The sequence below is a fragment of the Mustela putorius genome, unplaced genomic scaffold, assembly GCF_011764305.1.
Source record: "Mustela putorius furo isolate JIRA1106 unplaced genomic scaffold, ASM1176430v1.1 tig00000992_pilon_pilon_pilon, whole genome shotgun sequence".
In the NCBI taxonomy this organism is placed as follows: domain Eukaryota; kingdom Metazoa; phylum Chordata; class Mammalia; order Carnivora; family Mustelidae; genus Mustela; species Mustela putorius.
Window position 1 is genome coordinate 5618746 of NW_025421526.1, and position 12928 is coordinate 5631673.

A 12928-nucleotide genomic window follows, 5' to 3' on the forward strand; every position below is an offset into this window, starting at 1 on the left:
ACTTTCTGATTGTTCAGACAAGGATACTTGACAGACAAAAAAAAAGTGATCCTCTCTTAGCCTAGTTAGAATTTACATTTAAAGGAATAATTTGGGCATATATTAAAGAAAACTTTTTTTCCCCTGCCCCTCTGCCTCATATATGATCAGTTCATTATTTAAAAACATATATATATATAGTATACATAGAAGTATACCAGATAATCAGAAAAAAAATAACTTTTTCAGTTTATTTAAGACTCATTATGTCTTTTATCAAAGTTCTAGTATCTCTGGTATTAGCCATCTGAACTACTCCAGGTCCACCAACAGAATGAGGCCAGGCCCTGAATATCCCCTGAGATGGCTTTATATACCTGGGTTCATTTAAAATTACCAGTTGCCAATTCAGGGACAAGATGGCGGGGAAGTAGGAGGAGGCACCTGTTCAGCCTGTACCCCAAAGTGAGCTGATTACCTACCAAAGAACTCCCATCACCCATGAAATCAGCCTGAGATCAGAATCCTCCACGTCTGGATCTCGACAGGGGCAGAAGACGCCAGTGGGCAGGTAAAGCGGAGTGGGAAGGGCCACTGATATGGGAAGATCAACAAAAGGGGGAGGGAGCCAGCAGAGGCGACCGGTTGGAAAGTCATACCCCAATCCGAGTGAGGGTGCCCTGCGTCTGGGGACCAGCATTAACTCGGAGACTGGTTGAAAGCACTCCAAAAGAGCAAAGGATCGCGGCGGGAAATTGTGGGAATCGGGCAGCCAGGGACAGGGGCTTAAGTCCCCGGTCCCAGGACAGCCTCCCCGGCGCTGAGGCCGAGAGAGTGCGGCGGAGAAACCAGCTCTTGGTCCCTAAGCCGCCAGCGCGCCCGAGAATGCGTGGGTTCTAGTTCCTGTGAGAGGATGGGAGCCGCGCGGGTGGGCAGAACACATGAGCCCTGCTACGGAGCCTGAGATTCGCGCGCACGCCCTCAGGCTCCCCTGAGAGAGTTCCAAAGGCCCCGCCGGCGCTCTTGGACCCGCGCCATTGTTTCAAAGCCTAAGCCCTGGGCCCCAAACTCTCCCCTGACACGTGCGCAAAAGCCCAGCCTGGTGCTCTCGGACCTGCGCCCCGTCCTCAGTGCCCGAGACGTGGGAGCGCCCCATAGCCGCCCCTGAAGGAGGTGCGCGCAAGCCGGGCACCCTTAGACCCCGCAAGACCAGGCCCCCCCAGCCGGGGCCAGCGGGAAAATCTGTGTGCGATCGCTGCTTGGAACCTCTCTGGGGGTCGGGAGCTCCCAGACAGCCGCCACAGCCTTGGCTTTGGGTACAAGCAAAAGATCCTGCGCCCCCAGGCTCTGCAACTTGGAACCTGCCCTGCCCACAGCCAAGGGGGAACTTATTTAGGCTCCGCAGCCAGACTGAGGCTTCTCTCTGAGAGGGATCAGGGTGCGGTTTGTTTTCCTCTAAAACTACAAAAACCATCAAAAGTGGTCAAGGTGAGAGAAAAAAAAGTGAACAAATATAAAAACCGCCAGAGAACAAAAGCCTGAAAAAAAAAAAAAAAAAAACAGTTTCCTCAGAGCGACCCCCTTGAAGGGGGCGGGAAGACTTAACTCAGGAAACCTCATTGACTGACAACCCACGTGGCAGGCCCCTCCCCCAGAAAACAAACCAAGAAAGAAAAAAAAAAAAAAAGGACTATAAGAGAACAACCACTACTTCATAGGAAAATTTTTATTTTTCACTCGTTCCCACTATTCTGGTTCATTTTTTTTTTTTTTTTACACATAGGTAATTTTTTTAACCTATTTACCATCACAGCGAGCTGTACAGTACATCAAATTCCATAATACCCTTCTAACCTGAACTTTTTGATACATACACCTATGTTTTTCTTTTGTATTTTTATTTTTTGAATTTCTCTTTTTTAATTTTAGTTTAGTTTAGTCTAGTTTATTCCTTTTTATTTTTATCCTCTAATATTCATATAGAGTTAAACTTCAAAGTAATCCCCTTTCCCCAATCAATACTACCCCTATAGGGAAACCAATTTTTAATCCCCTTTATCTTAGGAAAGTTGAGTCCTTTAACAAAGATATCAAGATACATCCAGGAAGAATCAAAACAACCTTCCTCGCACAAACTGAGAATTTAAAACCACTCTCCCATCTTCTTCCACCAATGTTTCTGTGTTTTCATGTTTGTCCTGATAGCAATAAATCTTACACTTGGGGTTCTTTTTGACGAGGTTCTTCCTTTATGTGCATATATATATTTTTTTCTCTTGTCATATACTTGTATCAGTCTTTTTGTTTGTCTGTTTTTGTTTGTCTACTTCATAAATCTTACCTTGGGGCGGAACCTTCTCTTTCATCTTCACTATCTTTCCTGTCTCTCTCTCTCTTTTTTTTTCTTTTTTCTTTTATTTTGTCTCTTGTTTGGGTTGGGAATCCTGATTGCTCAGAAGTGTTCCAGGGTGCACCTTGACTGCAACACAGTTGATACATCCAGCTACATCTGTTTAGTCATCTCCCACCAAAATGACTTCTGCCCAACAGAAGAAAAATACAGAGGATGGACCTTCTGCAACAGAGCTAATGGCTATCAACATAGACAATATGTCAGAAAGAGAATTCAGGCTAACAATTATCCAGGCAATAGCTAGGTTGGAGAAATCCATGGATGACCAAACAGAATTGATTAGGGCCGAACTGAAAGCGACCAGACAGGATGTTCACAATGTTAGGGCAGAGCTTAAAGCTACCAGGGAGGAGGTTCACAATGCTCTCAATGAGTTCCAATCTAATCTAAACTCTCTCAAAGCTAGGGTAACAGAGACAGAAGATAGAATTAGTGATCTGGAGGACAAACAGATAGAGAGAAAGGATCAGGAGGAAGCCTGGAACAAACAGTTTAGAAACCACGAAAACAGAATCAGGGAAATAAATGATGCCATGAAGCATTCCAACGTCAGAATTATTGGAATCCCTGAAAGGGAGGAGAAAGTAAGAAGTCTAGAAGATATAGTGGAACAAGTCCTTCATGAAAATTTTTCCAATCTTGCGAATGGAACCAGCATTCATGTACTAGAGGCTGAATGGTCTCCACCCAAGATTATACATTCCAAAAAAACATCAGGACACCTGATAGTCAAATTGAGGAATTATAATTGTAGGTATAATCTCTTGAAAGCCACCAGGGCAAAGAGGCTCCTTACTTACAGAGGGAAGCCCATCAGAATAACGTCAGACCTGTCCGCAGAGACCTGACAAGCCAGAAAAGGCTGGCAAGATATATTCAGGGCACTAAATGAGAAGAACATGCAGCCAAGAATACTTTATCCAGCAAGACTGACATTCAAAATGGACGGAGAGATAAAGAGTTTCCAAGACCAGCAAGGCTTAAAAGACTATGCAACCACCAAGCCGACACTGCAGGAAATATTAAGGGGGGTTCTATAAAAGAGGAAAAATCCTAAGAATAGCATTGAACAGAAATATAGAGACAATATACAAAAAGACTTCAAACGTAACTCGATGTCAATAAAAACGTATCTATCAATAATCACTCTCAATGTGAATGGCCTAAATGCACCCATAAAACGGCACAGGGTTGAGATTGGATAAAACGACACAGGGTTGAGATTGGATAAAACGACAGGACCCATCCATATGTTGTCTACAAGAGACCCATTTTGAACCTAAAGATACACCCAGACTGAAAGTGAAGGGTTGGAGAAGCATCTTTCATGCCAATGGGCCTCAAAAGAAGGCTGGGGTAGCGATTCTCATATCAGATTAATTAGAGTTTAAACTAAAGACTGTAGTTAGAGATACAGAAGGACACTACATAATCCTTAAAGGGACTATCCACCAAGATGATCTAACAATTATAATATCTACGCTCCCAATATGGGAGCAGCCAATTACTTAAGAAAACTGTTAATCAAGATAAAGAGTCATATTGATATGAATACACTAATCGTAGGAGATCTTAACATGCCTCTTCAGAAGTAGACAGATCATTGAAGCAGAAAATCAATAAAGAAACAAGAGCATTGAATGACACATTGGACCAGATGGACCTCATAGATATATACAGAACATTCCACCCTAAAACAACAGAATAAAATAACAGAAATACATAGCCATCCAAGCCTCCCTCAAAAAAAAATTGAAAAATCCAGAATACAGCAGCTGTCTCTACACCTTAAAGAACTGGAGAATCAACAACAAATCAAACCAACTCCACACATAAGAAGGGAAATCATCAAGAATAGAACTGAGATCAATGAGGTAGAAACCAGAGATACAGTAGAACATATCAATGAAACTAGAAGCTGGTTTTTTTGAAAGAATCAATAAGATCTATAAACCATTGGCCACACTAATCCAAAAGAAAAGAGAGAAAGCCCAAATTCATAAAATTATGAATGAAAAGGGAGAGATCACAACTAACACCAAGGAAGTAGAAACAATCATCAGAAGTTATTATCAACAGTTATATGCCAATAAACTAAGCAACCTAGATGAAATGGATGCATTCCTGGAAAACTATAAACTACCAAAATTGAAACAGGAAGAAATTGACAACCTGAATCGACTGATATCTAGAAATGAGATTGAAGCAGTGATCAAAAACCTCCCAAAAAACAAGAGCCCAGGACATGATGGATTCCCTGGGGAATTCTACCAAAATTTCAAAGAAGAAATAACACCTATTCTCCTGAATCTGTTTTAAAAAATTGAAGCAGAAGGAAACCTTCCTGACTCTTTCTATGAAGCCAGCATTACCCTGATCCCCAACCCAGGCAAAGACCCTACCAAAAAGGAGAATTTCAGACCAATATCATTGATGAATATGGATGTTAAGATTCTCAACATGATCCTAGCAAACAGGATCCAACAGCACATTAAAAAGATTATCCACCATGATCAGGTGGGATTCATCCCTGGGCTACAAGGATGGTTCAACATTCGCAAATCAATCAATGTGATACAACAAATTAATATGAGAAGAGAGAAGAACCACATGGTCCTCTCAATGTGGTCCTCTCAATCAATCCTTTGATGCAGAAAAAGCATTTGACAAAATCCAGCATCCGTTCCTGATTAAAATGCTTCAAAGTATAGGGGTAGAGGGAACATTCCTGAACCTCATCAAATCTATCTATGAAAGACCCACAGCAAATATCATCCTCAATTGGAAAAAGCTTGCAGCCTTCCCATTGAGATCAGGAACAAGACAAGGATGCCCACTTTCACCACTCTTGTTCAACATAGTATTAGAAGTCCTAGCAACAGCAATCAGACAACAAAGAGAAATAAAATGTATCCAATTTGGAAATGAAGCAGTCAAACTCTCTCTATTCGGAGATGACATGATTCTTTATATGGAAAACCCAAAGACTCCACCCCCAAACTACTAGAACTCATACAGCAATTCAGCAACGTGGCAGGATACAAAGTCAATGTGCAGAAATCAGTGGCTTTCTTATACACTAACAATGAAAATACAGAAAGGGAAATTAGAGAATCGATTCCATTTACTATAGCACCAAGAACCATAAGATACCTGGGAATAAACCTAGCCAAAGAGGTAAAGGATCTGTACTTGAGGAACTACAGAACACTCATGAAAGAAATTGAAGAAGACACAAAAAGATGGAAGACCATTCCATGCTCTTGGATCGGAAGAATAAACATTGTTAAAATGTCTATACTGCTTAGAGCAATCTATACTTTTAATGCCATTTCGATCAAAATTCCACCAGTATTCTTCAAAGAGCTGGAGCAAATAATCCTAAAATTTGTATGGAATCAGAAAAGACCCCGATTTGCGAAGGAAATGTTGAAAAACAAAAATAAAACTGGGGGCATCATGTTACCTGATTTCAAGCTTTATTACAAAGCTGTGATCACCAAGACAGCATGGTACTAGCATAAAAACAGACACATAGACCAGTGGAACATAGTTGAGAGCCCAGATATGGACGCTCAACTCTTTAAGTAAGAGCTGTATCCAAAGGATACCCACATTCATTTGATATATTAAGGGATATTTAATGTTACTGATGATTTTGTCCAATTTGATCTGATTTTTTTGAAGGAAACTTGTTACTGATTTTTGTCCCTGTGAGAACATTGATTATTCAGAAAGAATCTTCATAATTGTGTGTTCGTGATTCAGAAAAACATTCAATGGGAACATTATAGGATAATAATAATTCATTAATAATTACCAATGTTCGATGCAATGAATGTCTTGACTTTTCCAATATCCTCAGGTGATAAGCAAAATTATTGTACCCTAAAGATATTTACCACTAAATGAATTGAATGAACAATGGATCCAGGCAGCTTTGTTCAAGTAAATTGAATTGGATTTAATAGAAACAAAACTAAATAAATAGAGGAAAAAAATGTCAACACCCCATCCTTTTTTACGGCAGCATAATATTATATACAAAATATAATACATATACACATAGATATATCTCACACCTACTATATCCATTCATCAATGAACATTAGGCTGCTTTATTGAGCATATGGCATTTCTACTTTTAATTTTTGGAAGAACCTTAGTACTGTTTTCCACAGTAGCTGCACCAATTTGAATTCCCAGCAATAGTACATAGGGATTCTTTTTTCTCCACATCCTCACCAACAGTTAGTTCTTATCTTTCTTATTCTGGCCCTTCTTACAGGTATGAAATGATATTTCATTCTGGTTTTGATTTACATTTCCCTGATGATTGGTAATATTGAGCATCTTTTCCTATGTCTGTTGGCCATCTCTAGGTCTTCTTAGGAAAAATGTCGATTTCTGTCCTCTGCCCAGTTTTTAATATTTTTTGTTTTTGTTTTTGAGTTTTCTAAGTTCTTTATATACTTCCAATATTAATTTCTTGTCATATATATCAGTTGCAAATATTTTGTCCATTCAGTACATTGCATTTTTGTTGTGTTGTTGTTGTTATTGTTTTTCCTTCACTATACAGAAGCTTTTTATTTTGGTGTAGTCCCAACACTTTGATTTTGTTTCTCTTTCTTAGAAGACATATTTAGAAAAATGTTGCTGTGGCTGATGTCAAACAAAGGAAGGACCTAGAAGGTATTATGCCAAGTGAAATAAGTTAAAGAAAAACAAATACCACATGATTTCATTAATATGTGAATCTAAAAAACACAAATTAATAAACAAAAAGGGGAATCAGACCTATAAATACAGAGAAAAGTCAGGTGATTGTCACAGGAGTGGGGGGGTTAAGGAGACAGTGGTTAAGGAGACAGGGTAGTTAAGGAGACAGGGGTTTGAAAGACACGAGGGTTTCCAGTTATGGAATTGAAAAGTCACAGAAATGAAATGTGTAGCACAGGGAATATTGTATGTAATAGCATTTCATGATAAAAAAAAAAAAAGAAGGTAAATAAACTTGTGGTGAACATAGTTGAATCAGTATGTTGTGCACCTGAAACCAATGAAGCTTTGTGTCTACTATGTTCAAATAAAAAAGAGGAGGAGAGAGGAAAGGAGTGGGAGGGTATCAACCCTAAAGGACAGGAAATTTGAAATCAGTAAATAACAACAAATGATTTAATTGGTTAAGCCTATCAAGACAAGGTATTAGGTAGATCACAAATGGCATACCTTTATTAAGAAGCAAGAAAAAAAGAAAAGAAAACAGGTAAAAGATGCAGTATTTGAAAAGAAAAGCAAGCATTCAGAATTAGGTTGTCCACCTGAAGTTAGAAATTTAGAAATATAGAACATATTAGTTTGCTGCTTGAAGTGATTTTAAATTCTAAATTCTAATTACAGCAATGCTTGGATTGATTGAAATTCTCTTTTTATTTGTAATTAATTTTATTTTGTCCTCAAATTCACCCGCTATGTTTTACATTATTTAAAGTATCAGTAAGACAAACAAAGATAATCAATGGGCTATAATTTCTAACACAAATAATTACTAGCTCACTGGACAAGTTGAAATGATCAGTACACGTAAAACTACATTTAGTTTTAAAATTATCCTTAAATTACTGTCATTTGCAAATATCTTCTCCCATTCCGTGGGTTGCCTCTTTGTTTTTTTGACTGTTTCCTTTGCTGTGCAGAAGCTTTTGATTTTTTTTTAAAGATTTTATTTATTTATTTGACAGAGAGAAATTACAAGTACACTGAGAGGCAGGCAGAGAGAGAGAGAAGGAAGCAGGCTCCCTGCTGAGCAGAGAGCCCAATGCGGGACTCGATCCCAGGACCCTGAGATCATGACCTGAGCCAAAGGCAGCGGCTTAACCCACTGAGCCACCCAGGCGCCCCGAAGCTTTTGATTTTTATGAAGTCCCAAAAGTTTATTTTCGCTTTAGTTTCTTTTGCCTTTGGAGACATATCTTGAAAGAAGTTGCTGTGGCTGGTATCGAAGAGATTACTGCCTATGTTCTCCTCTAGGATTCTGATGGATTCCTGTCTCAAGTTGAGGTCTTTTATCCATTTGAGTTTATCTTTGTGTATGGTGTAAGAGAATGGTCGAGTTTCATTCTTCTAGATATAGTTGTCCAGTTTTCCCAGCACCATTTATTGAAGAGACTGTCTTTTTTCTACTGTATATTTTTTGCTGTTTTGTCGAAGATTAATTGAACGTAGAGTTGAGGGTCCATATCTGGGCTCTCTACTCTGTTCCACTGGTCTATGTGTCTGTTTTTATGCCAGTACCATGCTGTCTTGGTGATCACAGCTTTGTAATAAAGCTTGAAATCAGGTAACATGATGCCCCCAGTTTTATTTTTGTTCTTCAACATTTCCTTCGCAAATCGGGGTCTTTCTGATTCCATACAAATTTTAGGATTATTTGCTCCAGCTCTTTGAGGAATACTGGTGGAATTTTGATCAAAATGGCATTAAAAGTATAGATTGCTCTAGGCAGTATAGACATTTTAACAATGTTTATTCTTCCGATCCAAGAGCATGGAATGGTCTTCCATCTTTTTGTGTCTTCTTCAATTTCTTTCATGAGTGTTCTGTAGTTCCTTAAGTACAGATCCTTTACCTCTTTGGCTAGGTTTATTCCCAGGTATCTTATGGTTCTTGGTGCTATAGTAAATGGAATCGATTCTCTAATTTCCCTTTCTGTATTTTCATTGTTAGTGTATAAGAAAGCCACTGATTTCTGCACATTGACTTTGAAAAAAATAAAATAAAATAAAATAAAATAAAATTATCCTTAAATTAAATGTTCTATGTATGAGAAAATTGATAATAAGTAATTTGGACAATTAATTATGGTACTGAAAATAAACTCAATGTTTCCTGAAATTATTGCTATCCATTTTATTTTAGAGATGGTCTCTCTTTTTTCAAGGTACCCATAGAAGACCTTAATCAAAACTTGATTTTACCATATTAATTACATAACTTATCAAAATATATATTCTTAAATATAATATATGAATTATATATGAATAAATGATTTTTACATTTAAAAATAATTTCTAATGTGTGCACACACTGAGGAAAATATTTGGTTATCAGACAACTTTGTATTAAATATTTGGGGAATTACCAAATTTAACAAAACCAATTTTGATTTAAAAAATATATTTGGGGGCACCTGGGTGGCTCAGTGGTTTAAGGCCTCTGCCTTCGGCTCAGGTCATGATCCCAGGGTGCTGGGATCGAGCCCCACATCTGGCTCTCTGCTCTGCGGGGAGTCTGCTTCCTCCTCTCTCTCTGCCTGACTCTCTGCCTACTTGTGATTTCTGTCAAATAAATAAATGGAATCTTAAAATATATATATACACACACACACACACATATATATATGACCTTATAAAATCAACGTTATACATGTAAAAACATGAAAATCAATAAATTTCTAAGCAAAATCATAAACATGATTTTACTAACTAAAATTAAAAATTCTGTTATTCAAATGATGGAAAAATGATACACTTTTTTTTTCCTCTTTAAATTCTTGAACAGATTGTCACCATAGTAACTAATAGGCACATCAGGAGAAAATCATTCAAGTATATATTCTTGCAGGTGACTTCTACTCTCACAATCCTTCTTTAAGCTGTCTTCATACTTATTATTGAAACCTAAACAAATATTAGTGGGGGAAAAAAAAAGAATTTCATTTGAAAAGCATTGCTTTCCAAGTAACACTGACTTGCTAAATTACATATAGCTAAAATAGCAAATACACATTGACTCTTTAGTCTGTTATATCAGTTCCTTACTATTCAATTGCAATGGAGCAATATTCTTTAGTTAGCATATTTTCTGTGAAAAGTAGTTCTTTCTGGTCTTCACTTCTAATGCAGTCTGATCTATGGGGTGTGTATGCGGAAATCTTAGAGAAGTAAATCCAGAAGACTAAGTGTTGATTGAGGTATTATAACTAATATATGTATCTATCTATCTAGCATCTATCTCCAACTGTCTACATATATTTCAATAAAGAACATGTAAAAAGATTATATTTTTCTCTCTAATATTAATCACTGCTACTTTTTGGACTTATACTATATTACAAAATTACACTTAAGTCAACAAACCTCTAAATTAGGTATTTTATAAACATTTTCTTGATGATAGTATAGCTGCTCAGAAACATTAAATAACTTGACAGCTATTTACCACTATAAATCAGTGAGACTGGAGTGTCAAACCATGTTTCTCTATTTATAAAACTAAAGACCTTCCACTGAAATATACTGTCACTTTCTTATTGCACATAGAGGCCAGATGGTAAATTGGAAATATATCAGGGAGAAGGCGATGGCTGAATTGGTAATTTTATTCCAATACCCATCCTCTTCCTCCATATGGAAATATAAATATCACTCCATCCTGTTTTAGCTAGGCACATGGCTGGTGCTTACCATTCATCAGCTTTCCTTGTAGCTATGAGTTGTAACATGGTTAAATTAAGAGCAATGGGAAATAAGCAGAAATGATATATGGAATTTCTGAGATTTCTCTTTAAAAAGAAAAATACTTTCCAAAGCCTTATTATGTTTAATTTTTTTATTGTCCCACAAATAGATGTAAAGAGAAAGTAGTGTCAACTATGCAGAATCTCAACCAAAGGAATGTGGGTCCATAAGATATCAGAGACCCAGATGCCTGAATTACCCTGGTGTGAAGCACTTAGTGTCTTGAATTGTTCCTGACTAGAATCATCAGAAAAGAACTTCATTTAAGTTAGTATACTCTGCCACCTTTCTTTTAAAGAACTTGAGTTGCACCCTAAATAATACAGGGGCTCATTAAAAGCCTATTGGGTTTGGTCTTTTCTAGTTATCTGATACATGTAAAAATTGTATTCATGTAATAAACTTTAAAGAAATATTACTGACTTAGATTATTTTTATATCTTGGTTAATAGTAGAAAAATAAGAAATAAATAAGAAAAGTGACAAAGTTAGTCTCATAGTTATCAAACTAAAAAGGATAACAAAAAATGGCAGCTGAAAACTAATTTAGAGTTCCATTGCAACCAAAGCTAAAAGTGAGGTAATATGGATTCCTTGGCTCTTCTTGTCCAGAAAAACAAGCCATAACAGTGCATCCATGATGTCAAACTTTTTCTTAGCTTAGAATTCAGAGAAAATTTGATTGCTCTAGTTTTTTTTGCCAGAGATAATTAAAAATGTAGTTGATGATTCCCAGTATGGCAGTTTTACACAGGGATATTGGATGTGTGGTCATTTCTTATTTTGACTTTGGAAGGCAAAATGTTAAAACACATTTGTGTAAAGTGTCCAGTTTTACACTGTCCTATACATGTATGCATCCTCTAGAGAATGGACATTTTTATGTCTTTGTAGTCTTGTTATAACCAAGTTAATTGATTACCTTTAAGTAATTAAAATTTTTCTGCAAATAAAAATTGATTTATATCTACATTTTCTCTTGTTTGAAAATCAGTACTCATAAACTCAGATAATATTGAAAGTAGTAACATTAGAGTTTAAATATAGTATATGTGTTGAAGATGTCAAGAGGTAAACAAAAAAGCTTGCTATAGATTATTTGATGTTAATATACATACTATAATAAATATGTATTTTATAAAGATTTTATGTAGGCAGTAAGGGGAAAGCTGACGATAATTAGAATTAATTATGAAATGCATTATCTCTACTAAAGAAAAAAATCACTTGGTTTTAGGTAATCCACCCAGAGGCCTCTTAGCAGTTTTAATCTATTTCTTCCAAAATAGTTTGTTTCTCTTTAAACTTTGGCAATAATATATAATAAAGGGAGAATTGTGGTTTAAAAAATCAATGGATTGAATTTTCAGAGTGCTAATTTTTAGAATGTCCACAGAATAGTAACCACAATTAAATTCCTAAGGCCATTTATGCTTAGATAACTTTCATATAATGTATAAGAATAATGAATTTAGAAATTCCCATTTTCCACCCATGCCATACCAATGGATATATTTAGCTACAAATATCTGTTTTCTTCTGAAGCTCATCAATCATCCCCAAATAAGCTATGAAAATATGTTTAGGATTTACATTTGTAAAAGTATTTTCACCCCAGTAAGGATTTTGTTCTATATTAAAATAGGCTTTTTTTTGGTCGATATATTTTTTAAAATCTTCAATAGGATATATATATATATATATATATATATATATATATATATATTTAACATTCCAGAGACAGAGAAAGATACATCTGAATTTTACCTAAGTTCTTCATGATTTTAATAGAGTGTAAACATACTTATTCTCATTCTAGTTTCTGTCAGGTTAAAAATTCATAGGTGTTCTATTTTTACTTCATTTTCATTTCTTTGGCTATGATCTCTGTCAGTTTCTGCTCTAAATCTTTTTTTTTTCTCTTTATTTGCATTTTTTTTAAGATTTTATTTATTTATTTGACAGAGAGAGATCACAAGCAGACAGAGAGGCAGGCAGAGAGGGAGTTAGAGGG